General features: G+C 43.2%; 1 protein-coding gene across 1 annotated transcript in view; it reads left to right on the top strand.

Moving 5' to 3' along the window:
• The window catches only part of LOC130368527 (tropomodulin-2-like), a 96,928-nt gene that overhangs the window by 8,458 nt on the left and 71,571 nt on the right, over positions 1-16,899 (top strand). The gene's annotated exons all lie outside the window — the stretch shown is intronic.

Raw genomic sequence — 16,899 nt, 5'->3', positions numbered from 1 at the left:
AGAGTGAATTTTTCTGAAATGGTTTATGGGCAGCATGTCACATTTAGAAAGCCCCTATGGTGCCAGAACAGCCACAAAAAAAAAAACACATGGCATACTATTTTGAAAACTACACCCCTCAAGGTACGTGACAAGGGGTATAGTGAGCCTTTACACCCCATGTGTAAAAGAAATTGTTTTTTTTTCACTAAAATGCAGTTTTTTCACCAAATTTTACATTTTTACAAGGGGTAATTGTAGAAAATGCCCCCCAAAATTTGTAACCCCATATCTTCTGAGTATGGTAATACCCCATGGGTAAAGTGCTCTGCGGGTGAACTACAATGCTCAGAAGCAAAGGAGACACATTTGGCATTTGGAAATCAAATTTTCCTGAAATGGTTTTTGGGGGGCATGACGCATTTAGGAAGCCCCTATGGTGCCTGAACAGCAAAAAAATGGCATAACATTTTGGAAACTACACCCCTCAAGGAAAGTAACAAGGGGTACAGTGAGCCTTAACACCCCACAGGTGTTTGATAAATGTTCATTAAAGTGGGATGTGAAAAGGAAAAATTAGATTTTTTACACTAAAATGCTTGGGGTTACCCCAAATATTTCATTTTCACAAGTGGTAATAGGAGCAAATGCCCCCATAAATGTGTAAATAATTTCTTCGGCGTAAGGACATACCTCATATTTGGTCGTAAACTGCTCTGCGGGTGCACACCAGGTCTCAGAAGAGCAGGTGCCATTCAGCTTTTGGAGAATTTTGTCAAGGGCCTTGAGCATTTACAGAGCTACCATGGAGCCAGAACAGCGGGTCCCCCGTCAAGTGCCATAATTTTGGAAACCACACCCCTCAAGGAACATAACAAGGGGTACAGTGAGTATTTACACTTCACTGGTGTTTTGAACAGTGGGCCTTTAAATTGCAAAATAGGTTTTTTTTCATAAAAATGGCGTTGTTACCCCAAATTTTTCATTTGCACAAGGGGTAATATGAGAAAATTTCCCCCAAATTTTGTAACCCCATTGCTCCTGAGTATGGAAATGCCCCATATGAGGACGTTACATGTTGCGCGGACGACAGGGCTCAAGAGTCATAGAGCTATGTTTGTATTTGAGGCCTATGGCATATCAGTAGCTGACGGTTACATACATTCATCGGAAAAATAAAAGGGAGGAACACGCACATGTGACCCCATTCCACACAGTAAACCCCCTGGGGAAGGTGTATACGGGGGAACTGGACATTTGGAACGGATGGGTGTTCCCTAAATTTATTTTCCTGGAATGGATGAAGTGAACTTACTATGGGGGGGAATGAAAATTGCAATTTTACTACTGATATGCCAATTATGTTCCCAGAATGATGACCCAGAGTATAGCCAAAAGTAAAAAATATGCCCGCCCCAAACCCTATGCTCTGAATCATCATTCTGGGAATGTGATATGTGTGGCCGTCCCTAACCTGTTGCCTCAAATGCGCACCTCGCTCAGGTGGAGAGAGAGCGCTGCGCATTTGAGGCAACATAAAAAAGTCCTCGATGATAGTGACTCAGTGACCCATGACTCATTTTTGGAAAAAAATTCCCCCAGAGGTCTTATCAGGTTTTTTTTTTTTTTTTTATGAAAGAGGGGTTAAAACTTGGAATGTACTCTGGACTTGGTACAGTGGGGTCAAATTATGGGAAATGAAAATGAAAAGGGAAAATGTAGTACTGCATGGAAGTGTGAAACTCCCTGAAGCAGTTTTTAATGCCGAGGCCTGGATGATCGGGGCAAGTGTCGCACTGAGTGGTGGTATCCTTCCGTATCCCACTCTGCATTTTTTCTGGGATCGTCCCTTCTTTCCAGTGTGGGGGACCTCACCTGGAAAGTGTTGGCCTGGGATGATCCTGGCACCTATATTTCCAGTTCCTTGGGAAGTCCGGCCTGCTCTTTCCCAGTCAACAAAGATCAGGGCCTTTAGGACTTCTTCTTGGAACTGGAGGAATGTCCTTGTGTTGCCAGCGTACTGGGACAGTACAAAAGAGTTGTACATGGCAACCTGTAGCAAGTAGAGCGCAACTTTTTTGTACCATATTCGTGTTTTCCCATTGGCCATGTATGGCTTGAGGACTTGATCAGAGAGATCAACTCCCCCCATATACCGATTGTAGTCCAGAATACAATCGAGCTTGAGGAAGTACAGGCTAAATTTATAGGGCCTAAATATGTTTGTAAACACCCAGAAACACTGATTAAGTTTTGTACAACTATTAAATAATTGTACAAGGTATTTTGGCAGAAATGTCTTGTACCAGCAGAAATTTCTTGTACCAGCATCAAATCACCAATCACTCGGTAACCAGCAAAGTTGATAACATTTAATAAAACATTAATTAGCTAAAACAAATAAGACATACATGCAAGCATTAATACAATAGTACAGTGATCCCTCAACATACGATGGTAATTCGTTCCAAATGAACCATCGTTACTTGAATCCATTGAATGTTGAGGGATCCATGCAATAATAAATATATTAAGTTATACTCACGTGTCTCCGCCACTCCAGACCATCACCGCTGCCCTGGATCGTCACTCTCCATCCCCGCCGTCACGTCCCCGGGGTGTCCCCACCGCTCCTGACTGTCACTGCTGCCCTGGATCATCGATTTCCATCGCCGTCATCATGTCGCTGCGCATGCCACTCTTGGATGAGGGAACAGCGTGCGCGGTGACGTGATGACGACAAAGGAGAGCGATGGCCATGCAGCGGAGCATGAAGAGGATGGTCCGGAACATCGGAGACAGGTGAGTGACACTCACTGGAGCACATGGGGCACATTAAACGGCTATCCGGCAGCAGCTGAAGTAGTCTGCGCTGCCGGATAGCCGTTTGTGCGATGGCCCGACATATAAACAGCCCTACATATTTGTAAATCTTAATCCTTCCAGTACTTATAAGCTGCCGTATACTACAGAGGAAGTTCTTTTCTTTTTGAATTTCCTTTCTGTCTGGCCACAGTGCTCTCTGCTGACACCACTGGAGAGGTTTGCTATGGGGATTTTCTCCTACTCTGGACAGTTCCTGACATGGACAGAGGTGTCAGTAGAGAGCAGTGGGGTAAGGCAGAAATTAAATTCAAAAAGAAAATAACTTTCTCTGCAGTATTCAGCAGCTGATAAGTACTGGTACTCGAATAAGTACGATTTTTTATAGAAGTAATTTACAAATCTCAAACATTTGAGAGAGCATAGAAAATAAGCGGCACTCACCACAGGCAGCTAACGACAACTTCTTTATTTCTTAGGCGTGCAGTTAAAACATGCAGGTTCAGGGAGACAAGGACGCCGGGGAATCCGGCTGACTGGTCACAGCCGTATCGTGCTTCCGCACTTGGTCTGACGAAGTGCGGAAGCACGATGCGGCTGTGACCAGTCAGCCGGATTCCCCGGCGTCCTTGTCTCCCTGCACCTGCATGTTTTAACTGCACGCCTAAGAAATAAAGAAGTTGTCGCTAGCTGTCTGTGGTGAGTGCCGCTTATTTTCTATGCTCTCTCAAATGTTTGACTCATGACTCTGTCCTAGCTGAGCACCCCACAAGCAGCGACACACATACACACCTGTTCCACCAAGAGCGAATATCAGGCTGCACGGTTGGCTGTGCCGAACGCTGTTTCTCACTACAAGCATTAATTTACAAATCTGTTAAACTTTATGGCACCAGTTTATTTGGAAAAATAAATAAATGTTTTCCCCCGGAGTACCCCTTTAAAGGGAATCCGTCAGCTGTTTTTTCTTCTAAGACCTGCAGACAAGATTGGATAGCTGTCAGGTATAAAAGTAAACTGGACCTTTCCTGGAGCTGATGGTGGTTGCCAGACTTTACAATTGCCTTTTTATTTTTCAGCCAAGTGTCAAGTTTGTGGAACGCCTCCCTGCTTTCCCTCACATTCAGACCCTCCTTAATTGACAAAGCCCTGTATATGATTCAGAAAGGGTCTGGGATATGAGGAGGAGCTAGAAGACGCACCAGGCTGTGACACTTGAGCAGCATGGCGCCACCTTCTTGACACTTGACTGAGTTTGGAAACCACCATCAGCTCCAGGAAATATACACTTTGCTTTTACACCCTAACAGTTATCCAATGGCATCTACAGCTCTTAACAGCAAATACAGGTGACAGATTCACTTCAATCAATGCTCTTCACTTCCAAGTTTTGCATTAGAACAAATCCAACTTTAAACTGAAATATATAATACGCAATACACAAATGTATCTAACAGATATATGACAATAACAGTAGAACCTTGTATCATACTTATATCTCAGGAACCTGTATATGTAGACTGACACCTAAATGTATACCTGTCGTTAAGTACTTTTGATATACAGTAATGTAGATAATACCATTATATGTATAATTGTAATATACATTGATTAAAAAAATGTGTATATTTCTGGTTGAAAAATGTTGTCACTGCAGCTATTGCCTGTGTGTCTCTATGAGGAGACCAAATACAGGAAGTGAGGGCAGGACAAGCAGGACTCTGTGCAGACTCATCCTGATGTGTGAGCCAGGAGCATGTCACAGAGCCTCAGTGTATGGAGCCCTACTTGTCCTTAGTGCACAGAGCCCTGCTTGTCCTCAGTGCACAGAGCCCTGCTTGCCCTCACTGCACAGAGCCCTGCTTGTCCTCAGTGCACAGAGCCCTGCTTGCCCTCACTGCACAGAGCCCTGTTTGTTCTCAGTGCACAGACTCCTGCTTGTCCTCATTGTACAGAGTCCTGCTTGTCCTCATTGTACAGAGTCCTGCTTGTCCTCAGTGTACAGAGCCCTGCTTGTCCTCAGTGCACAGAGCCCTGCTTGTCCTCAGTGTACAGAGCCCTGCTTGTCCTCAGTACACAGAGCCCTGCTTGTCCTCATTGCACAGAGCGCTGATTGTCCTCAGTGCACAGAGTCCTGCTTGTCCTCATTGTACAGAGTTCTGCTTGTCCTCATTGTACAGAGTCCTGCTTGTCCTCATTGTACAGAGTCCTGCTTGCCCTTAGTGTACAGAGCCCTGCTGATCCTCAGTGCACAGAGTCCTGCTAGTCCTCACTGCACAGAGCCCTGCTTGTCCTCAGTGTAAAGAGCCCTGCTTGTCCTCAGTGTACAGAGTCCTGCTTGTCCTCAGTGTACAGAGCCCTGCTTGTCCTCAGTGTACAGAGCCCTGCTTGTCCTCAGTACACAGAGCCCTGCTTGTCCTCATTGCACAGAGCGCTGATTGTCCTCAGTGCACAGAGTCCTGCTTGTCCTCAGTGTACAGAGCCCTGCTTGTCCTCATTTTACAGAGCCCTGCTTGTCCTCAGTGTACAGAGCCCTGCTTGTCCTCAGTGTATAGAGCCCTGCTTGTCCTAAGTGTACAGAGCCCTGCTTGTCCTCAGTGCACAGAACCCTGGTTTTCCTCAGTGTACAGAGCCCGGCTTGTCCTCAGTGCACAGAGCCCTACTTGTCCTCACTGCACAGAGCTCTGCTTGTCCTCAGTGTACAGAGTCCTGCTTGTCCTCAGTGCACAGAGCCCTGCTTGTCCTCAGTGCAGAGAGCCCTGCTTGTCCTCAGTGTACAGAGCCCTGCTTGTCCTCAGTGTACAGAGCCCTGCTTGTCCTCATTGTACAGAGCCCTGCTTGTCCTCAGTGTGCAGAGCCCTGCTTGTCCTCAGTGTACAGAGTCCTGCTTGTCCTCACTGTACAGAGCTCTGCTTGTCCTCACTGCACAGAGCCCTACTTGTCCTCAGTGTACAGAACCCTGCTTGTCCTCACTGAACAGAGCTCTGCTTGTCCTCGCTGCACGGAGTACTGCTTGTCCACCCTCATTTTCTGTATTTGGACTCCTCACAGAGACACACAGACAATAGCTGTAGGGACAAAAATATACACATTTTTAACCATTGGATATTACAAACATACATAGAATTGTATTATCTACATTATATAAAAAAAGATTTTGATCTATTCACATGTACAGTATTCTGCGCAGATTTGATGTGCAGGATTTCAAGCTGTGTTCAGTCATTCAGTTTACATTGAAATCTGCAGCAGAAAATCCTGCGCATCAAATCGGCACAGAATGCTGTACGTGTGAATAGACCCTTAACGACAGGTACACTTTAAGTTCCACTGATCAAGTGGGTCATACTTGTCTAGGGTGGCTTTAAAATGATTATCTACTCTTATGAAATAATGATACAACACCCAGAACCCTCTTCAGCCTTCTTCTTGCCGGAGTGCCCCCCTCTTAGAGTCAGTTTACACTACTGTCAAGCTTTTCTTTTTTTTTTGCTCCACCAAAAAGAGCCTAAAACGTAAATGATGTAGTGCCAGATACTTAGCATGATTGATTTTATTCGTTTATAACCTCCCATGGGTTGTGTTGTGGTTTCCATAATTTTCACAAGAAGAATATGATTGCATGCTGTGCTATTGTTCCCATCAAATATGATGGAATTGCCACTGGAGGCTTCTGATGTGTGTGAGAACACAGCATGGCGAGTGTCCAATTAACTAAAGGTCTAAACAGGCCGAGTCATTTAGGGGTTAAGAAGTAAATATATATTATGTGTCATACCCTGTAATGCGTTATTCAGATGGTGCTGATTCAAGTGCCAAATAATACACCCTTTCAGCTGGATTAATGTGTAACGCTCTGGGAAATCTGTTTGTTGCCAAGATAAAGCTGGTTCCATGACACCCCCCTTGCCTATATCTCCACTCCCTATTTCATGTTCGGAACCTGGTGTGGGCAGAAGAGACTATCTTTGATGTAATGGTGGAAAGTTTGGTAGAGTTCTTCTTCATTGAAGGAAAGCTCTGTTTAAGCAGTTTAGCATAAAAATATTTATTAGGGAATATAGAGGACCCCTTAGTAATGTTATTTTTTATGGTTACTAAAGGCAAAGAGGGGCACCAGCAGTAGATTTTGTGCCTCCCGGATTTACTATTAGTAAGGTCAGATTGAGGACTTTCATAAAGCAGAATGACAGCTGAAAATGACTAAGATTTTCATTAAAAGATCATTTTATACAGTCTTACATAAATGTGATTATTGAAGCTTTATTTTAAATAATGATACCTTAATTTAGCAATAGAGCATTTGACAATGAGATCATTGTTATTACCCTAGTTTCCTTATAGACTTCAAAAGATGCCAGCTGTTTTGGGAAAGAAGAGAGCACATGAGTGGCATCTCTAACAAGGCTGTAGTTAAGGAAAATGGCTCAGAATGGGGTCAAGGAATCAGCCACCCACTGCTGAGAACAACTATGTTATTGATGTTAGATGGGAACAGTAGAAGCAGGTGAATTGGAACTTTATTATATATTGCTGGGGACAATATGATAAATGGGTTCTCTTATTCACCAACACCTATTGCCATAAGCGCCTACATTTTTTCCTATTTTTCAAATACAGTTAAAAACTTACCTTGTACAATGCAAAGAACTCCAAACCTATTGCTGTGTAGGTCTAGGTAATGCAAATGACCGTTCTGGATAGCTGTTAGGGTTTGAAAGTAAACTGTAATTTTGCTGGAGATGATTGAGCCTGCCAAGCCTAAATTGCCTTCTCTTTCAGCCAAGTGTCAAGGAGGGGTTGCTTAGCTGCTTAAAGGGGTACTCCGCCCCTAGACATCTTATCCCCTATCCAAAGGATAGGGGATAAGATGTCAGATCGCCACGGTGCCGCTGCTGGGGAGCCCTGGGATCCCCGCTGCAGCACCCCGCTATCATTACAGCACAGAGCGAGTTCGCTCTGCACGTAATGACGCGGAATACAGGGGCCGGAGCATCGTTACATCACGGCTCCGCCCCCTCGTGACGTCACGTCCCGCCCCTTTCAATACAAGTCTATGGGAGGGGGCGCGGTGGTCGTCACGCTCCCAGCCATAGACTTGCATTAAGGAGACGGGCCGTGATGTCACGAGGGGCGGAGCCATGATGTCACGCGGCTCCGTCCCCTGTATCGCCCGTCATTACGCACAGAGCGAACTCGCTCTGTGCTGTAATGATAGCGGGGTGCCGCAGTGGGGATCCCGGGGATCCCCAGCAGCGGCACCACGGCGATCTGACATCTTATCCCCTATCCTTTGGATAGGGGATAAGATGTCTAGGGGCAGAGTACCCCTTTAAGAGCCACAGCCTGGCACACCTCCTTGCTCTCTCTCACCTCCCACCATCTCCCCTTGAGTAATGTACAGAGCTTTGTAAGTAAGTAAAGGAGAGGGGCAGGTGAGGGCAATAGAGAAGTGTCAGGTTGTGGTACATGAGTACCTCAGCCCCGCCTCCTTGACACTTGTCAGAAAAATAAATAAAAAAAGTCACCATCAGCTCCAGGAAAGGTACAGTTTGCTTATATACCATAATTGCTATGCAACAGTGTCTGCAGCTCTAAGTAGCAAATGGAGCTCACAGATTCCCTTTAAAGGGGTATTCCAGGAAAAAACTTTTTTTTATATATCAACTGGCTCCAGAAAGTTAAACAGATTTGTAAATTACTCCTATTAAAAAAATCTTAATCCTTTCAGTACTTATGATCTGCTGAAGTTGAGTTGTTCTTTTCTAAGTGCTCTCTGATGACACCTGTCTCGGGAACTGTCCAAAGTAAAAGCAAATCCCCATAGCAAACCTCTTCTACTCTGTGCACTTCCCGAGACAAGCAGAGATGTCAGCAGAGAGCACTGTTGCCAGACAGAAAATAACAACTCAACTTCAGCAGCTGATAATTATTGAAAGGATTAAGATTTTTTAAAAGAAATAATTTACCAATCTGTTTAACTTTCTGGAGCCAGTTGATATAAAAAAAAAAAGTTTTTTTCCTGGATAACCCCTTTAAGATATATTTTTGTATATTTACCAGGACCTTTGTATGTGTGTCTTAAAGGGGTATACCTATCTCCACTCATGTAGATAAAGCAGAACATGTCAAGGTAAATAATTTTAGCAAATACTGATATTCCTGCTCCTTACCTTCCTGTGTTGCTTAGGTTACAGACTACCACTTCACTCTGGAGGACAGACTTGTGTGTATATATATGTACATATATATATATATATATATATATATATACACAAATCCAAAAAAACACGGCACCAGGAGACCAAGGATCATGCAAAACTGGATAGGTTTATTCCCAATTCAATTGCGACGTTTCGGCAGCAATAGCCTGCTTGAAAAAGGCTATTGTTTCTGAAACGTCGCAATTGAATTGGGAATAAACCTATCCAGTTTTGCATGATCCTTGGTCTCCTGGTGCCGTGTTTTTTGGATTTGCACATAAGATTCCTGGGCTGGCCGCCCAGGTGACCACGAGCACAGAGACCTGGCTCCAGTGCTGTCCTATTTTCCTTTGTATATATATATATATATATATATATATATATATATATATATAGATTGTGGTGTTTGGGGATTATTGCCCATACCTGATAAGTGGAGGCAGCATTGGTGTATATTATGCTGACTTTGTAGCCTGAGTGAGATATAAGTGTGTGATTGAGCTGTGGAGTAGGACAGTTGAACATTATTGAGTCCTGCAAAAAAGACAAGATACACTCAGAAATTGACCAAATGTAGTTACTATTGGACTGTGTTTGGTCCATTGAAATCAATAGATCCTTCGTGGGCACATCATGGTATGTAAGCATAATGTTTTGCCAGTTTGCGGTTGTATACTACACTTTTATGGGGACACAAAATGGGTGTTGTGAAGAATCTATTAGTAGATGACATATAATCCAAAGTCTATTACTTTAGAGAGAACTGGGAGTTCCAATGTAAGTCCTTGTTTCTGTTACATCATTTTCTTATTAAACATGTAGATAGATATTATGTTCATTTATACTTATGAAATAATATTTAAAAAAAACAATTCATTCTGAGATGACAGCAGAGAGTGACATGTAAATCCATATTTATCTCTATGCAGGGAGATTAGTTGAAGGAGTCAGAAAGATGATCATAAACCTGATAATCCATGCCAGCAGAAAAGACAGAGTGGCCTTTATGGGGAAATTTAATGTGAGCTAGCCTCTTTTTCCTATAGAAGATGTATATTGTGACCTTGTAGCTAAATTTGATGCTTTCACCAGACAAGGGATAGTGGTGTAGTTGTTGCGTTCAATATAGTTTTATGTACAAAATAGCGGCAAGCTGTCTCGGCACTAAAGAGGTTTCACTGGGGTAAACTGGAAACAGCTGGGTAGATCGCTGTGGTCAGAGTTGGAGGTGCTCCCGTGTAGAAACCAAAACTATACAGGCAAGTATGTAGAATAAACGTAGCACTCACCTGGTGACCGGTGCAAACATGGAGGTTTTATTGTAGAATTGCGGTACAGGACATCAATGCATCAGGACAGTGAAGACAAGACAAAAAAACGCTCAGAAAGAGCGTGGGGAGCGACGGCTCCATTTCGCGGCAAAACCGCTTGTTCACGCCTACCCCAGACCCTGCCCCGGCACCGCTATAAATGGACACGATCTCCTGGGGGAGGGGTTTCCCTGCTGATGCAGAGGCTGTGAAACCATGGCCATGTGTAAACAACTGCGGAGCCGACAGGAGGCTGGATCAGCCGGGGAGTCACTGCAGCGCATCGCAGTGTGTAGCTCAGTGGCCACAAGGCGGGTAAATGCAACTCGTAGATACATTAAAGTGTATGCAGGAAATACCTCTACCTGGCACATCTGGAGTCCAAGCTCATTTACAACATCAAAAACCTGTTCGCTAAATTCATAAAATTTTATAAGAGATTTGTGGACGATGTGTTCGTGGTATGGAGTGGCACGGACAACGACTTCATAAATTTCCTAAATTTCCTAAATGAAAACAACACCATGAACATGTACTTCACTTCAGCCTTCAGTCATTCGGAAATTCCTTTTCTTGACGTAGTGGTAAGAATTGCGAGTGATGGTATTGAAACCACAGGTTACAGAAAACCCACATCCCCCCTTTTCTACCTATATCATGATTCTTTCCATCCTAAACACACTAAGGAGGCACTTCCTTCAGCCAATTTTTGCGGCTGAAGAAAGTCAATAGTAATCCCAGAGATTTTGAGGTACAAGCTGACGTCTTGAAAGAACACTTACTAGAGAGGGGTTACCCAAAACCAGTACTGGACAAAGCGCTGCAGAAAACTGACAATTTCTCCAGAGATGAACTCATAAATAAAAAGAAGAAAAAAAGAGACTCTAATGCCAACCACTTCACTTTTTTGTTTAGATTCAACAATATGGCGGACACCATACGTAAAGTTTTATTTAAACATTGGCATTTCATAGAAGCAGATCCAGTCCTAAGGAAAGTCGGGACGAATAAACCTTTAATCACCTTCAGGCGTAGCACCACAATCAAAAATAAACTTGTAAGGAGCAAATTTGTGGCAGACCCGGAGGAAAAACGGTTAACGTGGCTGAACAGTACAGCCCCCACTGGAAATCACAAATGTGGACATTGTGCACACTGCAAGTTTATGGCAGTTGGCAAGAATTTACAAATAGGTGGCACAGACATCCAGGTGAAATCTCTGATCACCTGCAGAACCCCATACATTGTATACTGCCTTTTCTGTCCCTGTGGACGCTTCTATGTAGGCTTCACCATCAGACCTGCCTTTATGAGATTGCGGGAACATATCCGCCTTACTAAATTGGGGACAGGAGTCCCACGCCTCGCCCAGCATATCCAAGAGAGCCACAATGGAGATCCGGAATGCCTCCGGTGGTTCAGCATTGAAAGAATACAGAAATCCCACAGTGGAAAGGACCTACATACTTGCCTTCTCCAGACGGAAGCCGTATGGATTTCGAGGATGCGAGCAACAGGAATGATAGGACTCAATGAACGAAACAAACTAAATGCTTTCATTTGAATTATCTTCTTAAACAGAACTTTCACCACGTTCATCATTCCTCATGCATTCTATCCATCCTCTTTTTCCCTATTGGGAGATATTACTCTCTTTTTTGCTCCCTCTCTTTACTCCCGTCCACATTCTGTTCCCCTCTCCCCCTCCCTCTTCTCTCCCGTTCCTACCTTTTCTCTTCTTTTCTCCTGCGTTAATGGCCGATTCATTGTAATTACATAGTATTCACTAATGTTTACCTCTTATTTCCTGCATACACTCCTATGTATCTACGAGTTGCATTTACCCGCCTTGTGACCACTGAGCTACACACTGCGATGCGCAGCAGTGACTCCCCGCCTGATCCAGCCTCCTGTCAGCTCCGCAGCAGTTGTTTACACGTAGCCATGGTTTCACAGCCTCTGCGTCAGCAGGGAAACCCCTCCCCCTCCCCCAGGAGATCGCGTCCATTTATAGCGGGGCAGGGTCTGGGGTAGACGTGAACAAAAGGTTTTGCTGCAAAACGGAGCCGTCGCTCCCCACGCTCTTTCTGAGCGTAAATTTTCCTGCATGAAGTTATGATTTTTTTCAGAAGTAAGACAAAATCAAACCTATATAAGTAGGGTATCATTTTAATCGTATGGACCTACAGAATAAAGATAAGGTCTCATTTTTACCGAAAAATGTACTACGTAGAAACGGAAGCCCCCAAAATGACAAAATTGCGTTTTTTCTTCCATTTTGTCGCACAATGATTTTTTTCCGTTTTGCCTTAGATTTTTGGGTAAAATGACTGATGTCATTGCAAAGTAGAATGTGGCTATGGAGGAAAGTAGAAAGTGGCTATGGAGGAAATAACTAACAATCTGCTTTATAATAATAATCCCAATGCCTATAAAATAAAAAAAAGGCTTTAATATTTAAAGCACACCTGTCATATCACGGAAAATAGAAATCAGAAAACAGAAATAATGCATATATATATATATATATATATATATATATTTACTCACTAGGTCATGCAGATGCTTTATATGTATTTCTTATGTGTCTAGCTTCTGTATTTTGCTCACAAATCCCTTTGTACTGCTGCTGTTTTTGAGGCACTAAGCCTGTCCTGACTCATCATGCATTCACTTTGTCCCTGAGTCTGCTGTGCTGTGCTGGGTTTCTTTATCCAATCACTGCAGGCTGCTCTGTAAACCCCTCCTCTCTGTTTTCAGACAGAACAGGAGTGAGCACAAAGGAGTGCTTGTCCCGCCATTTAATATTCTAAATATTAAATAAGTACTAAACAACTTCAGTGAAACATCAACCCAGCACATCCGTATAAAGTAAAAAGTATGCAGAATGCTCAATAAAGTTTTTAGTTTTGTCAGCAAGCATGTGTAGCACACAAAGTGGTGCAACACTCCAAATTGTGTAATAACAGTAGTACAACATGGAGTTCTGTATTATTTTCAGACCCCTCTCCTTAGTCTCCATCATGGCACTACTTTCTTTTATAGTCTAGAGCAGTGGTCTTCAACCAGCGGACCTCCAGATGTTTCAAAACTACAACTCCCAGCATGCCCGGACAGCCGAAGGCTGTCCGGGCATGCTGGGAGTTGTAGTTTTGCAACATTTGGATGTCCGCAGGTTGAAGACCACTGGTCTAGAGAATAGCTTTGATCTCTTCAGTCCCTAACGTGGCTACCCTCTCTTTAGTTCCTAACATGGCTTCCATCTCCTCTGTCCATAAACTTCACATTTTTGGGGTACAAAATTGGCCAATCCCCAATCATCAGGAACATCACCTGTGCATTTTCCTGTTTCTACAGAAAACACACGTTTCCATGACCAATGCACCAAACCTCACCAAACATTTCTAGAATACTTGGTTTCATGTATTTACCCCGACCCACAATCTAAAGATGTGGCTATTGCTCTTGACAAACATATAACTTTTACCACTAGATACTTCAACAGATTCCAATGGCAGATTTATCTTTGTACAAGGGTAAACTATGGGATCTTTGTTAACTTTACTTACTTTTATTGGTTACAAGATTTTAAGGGACCCTCACCCCTTAAAACCTTGTAACCAATAAAAGTAAGTAAAGTAAGTTAACTGCAAAGGTTCCACATTTTAGCCTTACAAAATTGCACTGCTATGTAATGATGTTCACGTTACCAATGTGTGATGTTGTGGTATTGTAAAGACTGTTTTATGTTATAGTACTGACATTCCCGGTACTTAGACTAGAAGCGGATGAACCATTGTTTCGGTGGGGCTGCCATTCCTATGTTAATTGCAGAAAAAGGTGTCAGTACTTGAGAAAGGCTTGTAGCTGAAGTGTTGCACTGTAATAAACTAGCGCATTTTTTAACCCCTTGGGGACGGAGCCCATTATGACCCTAAGGACGGGAGCATTTTTTGCAAATCTGACCACTGTCACTTTAAGCATTAATAACTCTGGAATGCTTTTACTTATAAATTTGATTCCGAGATTGTTTTTTCGTGACATATTCTACTTTATGTTAGTGGTCAATTTTCGGCGATACTTGCATCCTTTCTAGGTGAAAAATGTGAAAATTTCATGAAAAATTTGAAAATTTTGCATTTTTCTAACTTTCAAGCTCTCTACTTATAAGCAATATGGATATTCCAAATAAATTATGTATTGATTCACATATACAATATATCTACTTTATGTTTGTATCATAAAATTGACGAGTTTTTACTTTTGGAAGACATCAGGGGCTTCAAAGTTCAGCAGCAATTTTCCAATTTTTCGCAAAATTTTCAAAATCGGAATTTTTCAGGGACCAGTTCAGGTTTGAAGTGGATTTGAAGGGTCTTCTGGTTAGAAATACCCGATAAATGACCCCATTATAAAACTGCACCCCTCAAAGTATTCAAAATGACAATCAGTAAGTGTGTTAACCCTTTAGGTGTTTCACAGGAATAGCAGCAAAGTGAAGGAGAAAATTCAAAATCTTCATTTTTTACACTGGCATGTTCTTGTAGACCCAGTTTTTGAATTTTTACAAGGGGTAAAAGGAAAAAAATCCTCTCAAAATTTGTAACCCAATTTCTCTCGAGTAAGCACATACCTCATATGTCTATGTAAAGTGTTCGGCGGGTGCACTAGAGGGCTCAGAAGCGAAGGAGCAACAATGGGATTTAGGAGAGTGAGTTTTTCTGAAATGGTTTTTGGGGGGCATGTCCCATTTAGGAAGCCCCTATGGTGCCAGGACAGCAAAAAAAAACCACATCGCACACTATTATGGAAACGACACCCCTCAAGGAACGTAACAAGGGGTACGGTGAGCCTTAACACCCCACAGGTTTTGACAACTTTTTGTTAAAGTCGGATGTGTAAATTAAAAAAATATATTTTTCCACTAAAATGCTGGTTTTTCCCCAAATTTTACTTTTTTACAAAGGGTAATAGGAGAAAATGCCCCCCAAAATTTGTAACCCCATTTCTTCTGAGTATGGAAATACCCCATATGTGGACATCAAGTGCACTGCGAGCGAACTACAATGCTCAGAAGAGAAGGAGCACCATTGAGCTTTTAGAGAGATAATTTGTTTGGAATGGAAGTCGGGGGCCATGTGCATTTACAAAGCCCCCCGTGGTGCCAGAACAGTGGACCCCCCCACATGTGATCCCATTTTGGAAACTACACCCCTCACGGAATGTAATAAGGGGTGCAGTGAGCATTTACACCCCACTGGCGTTTGACAGATCTTTGGAACAGTGGGCTGTGCAAACAAAAAAATTTAATTTTTCATTTTCACAGACCACTGTTCCAAAAATCTGTCAGACCCCTGTGGGGCGTAAATGCTCACTGTACCCCTTATTACATTCCGTGAGGGGTGTAGTTTCCAAAATGGGGTCACATGTGGGTATTTATTATTTTGCATTTATGTCAGAACCGCTGTAAAATCAGCCACCCCTGTGCAAATCACCAATTTCGGCCTCAAATGTACATATGGGGTATTTCCGTACTCAGCAGAAATTGCGTTACAAATTTTGGGGGTCTTTTTTTTCTTTTACCTCTTGTGAAAATAAAAAGTAAAGGGCAACACCAGCATGTTAGTGTAAAATTTTTTTTTTTTTACACTAACAGGCTGGTGTAGACCCCAACTTTTCCTTTTCATAAGGGGTAAAAGGAGAAAAAGCCCCCCAAAATTTGTAGTGCAATTTCTCCCGAGTACGGAGATACCCCATATGTGGCCCTAAACTGTTTCCTTGAAATACGACAGGGCTCCAAAGTGAGAGCGCCATGCGCATTTGAGGACTAAATTAGGGATTGCACAGGGGTGGACATAGGGGTATTCTACGCCAGTGATTCCCAAACAGGGTGCCTCCAGCTGTTGCTAAACTCCCGGCATGCCTGGACAATCAGTGGCTGTCCGGAAATGCTGGGAGTTGTTGTTTTGCAACAGTTGGAGGCTCCGTTTTGGAAACACTGCTGTACAATACGTTTTTTATTTTTATTGGGGGGGACAGTGTAAGGGGGTGTATATGTAGTGTTTTACTCTTTATTAGGTGGTAGTGTAGTGTATTGTAGTGTTTTTAGGGTACATTCACACTGGCGGGTGTCGGTGAGTTTCCCGCTAGGAATTTGCGCTGCGGCGAAAAATTTGCCGCAGCTCATACTTGAAGCAGGAAACTTGCTGTAAACCCGCCCGTGTGAATGTACCCTGTACGTTCACATGGGGGGGGGGGGGCAAACCAGCTGTTGCAAAACTACAACTCCCAGCATGCACGGTCTGTCAGTACATGCTGGGAGTTGTAGTTTTGAAACAGCTGGAGGCACACTGGTTGGAAAATACTGAGTTGGGTTCTGTTACCTAACTCAGTATTTTCCAACCAGTGTGCCTCCAGCTGTTGCAAAACTACAATTCCCAGCATGTCTGATCACAGAAGGGCATGCTGGGAGATGTAGTTATGCAACAGCTGGAGGTACGCAACTACAACTCCCAGCATGCCGAGACAGCTGTTTGCTGTGTGGGCATGCTGGAATTTGTAGTTTTGCAACATCTGGAGTGCTA

This window comes from Hyla sarda, chromosome 4 (genome assembly GCF_029499605.1).
Source record: "Hyla sarda isolate aHylSar1 chromosome 4, aHylSar1.hap1, whole genome shotgun sequence".
Taxonomy (NCBI): domain Eukaryota; kingdom Metazoa; phylum Chordata; class Amphibia; order Anura; family Hylidae; genus Hyla; species Hyla sarda.
Note: the sequence above shows the minus strand (reverse complement) of the source record. Positions and strands in the feature narration are given on the sequence as shown.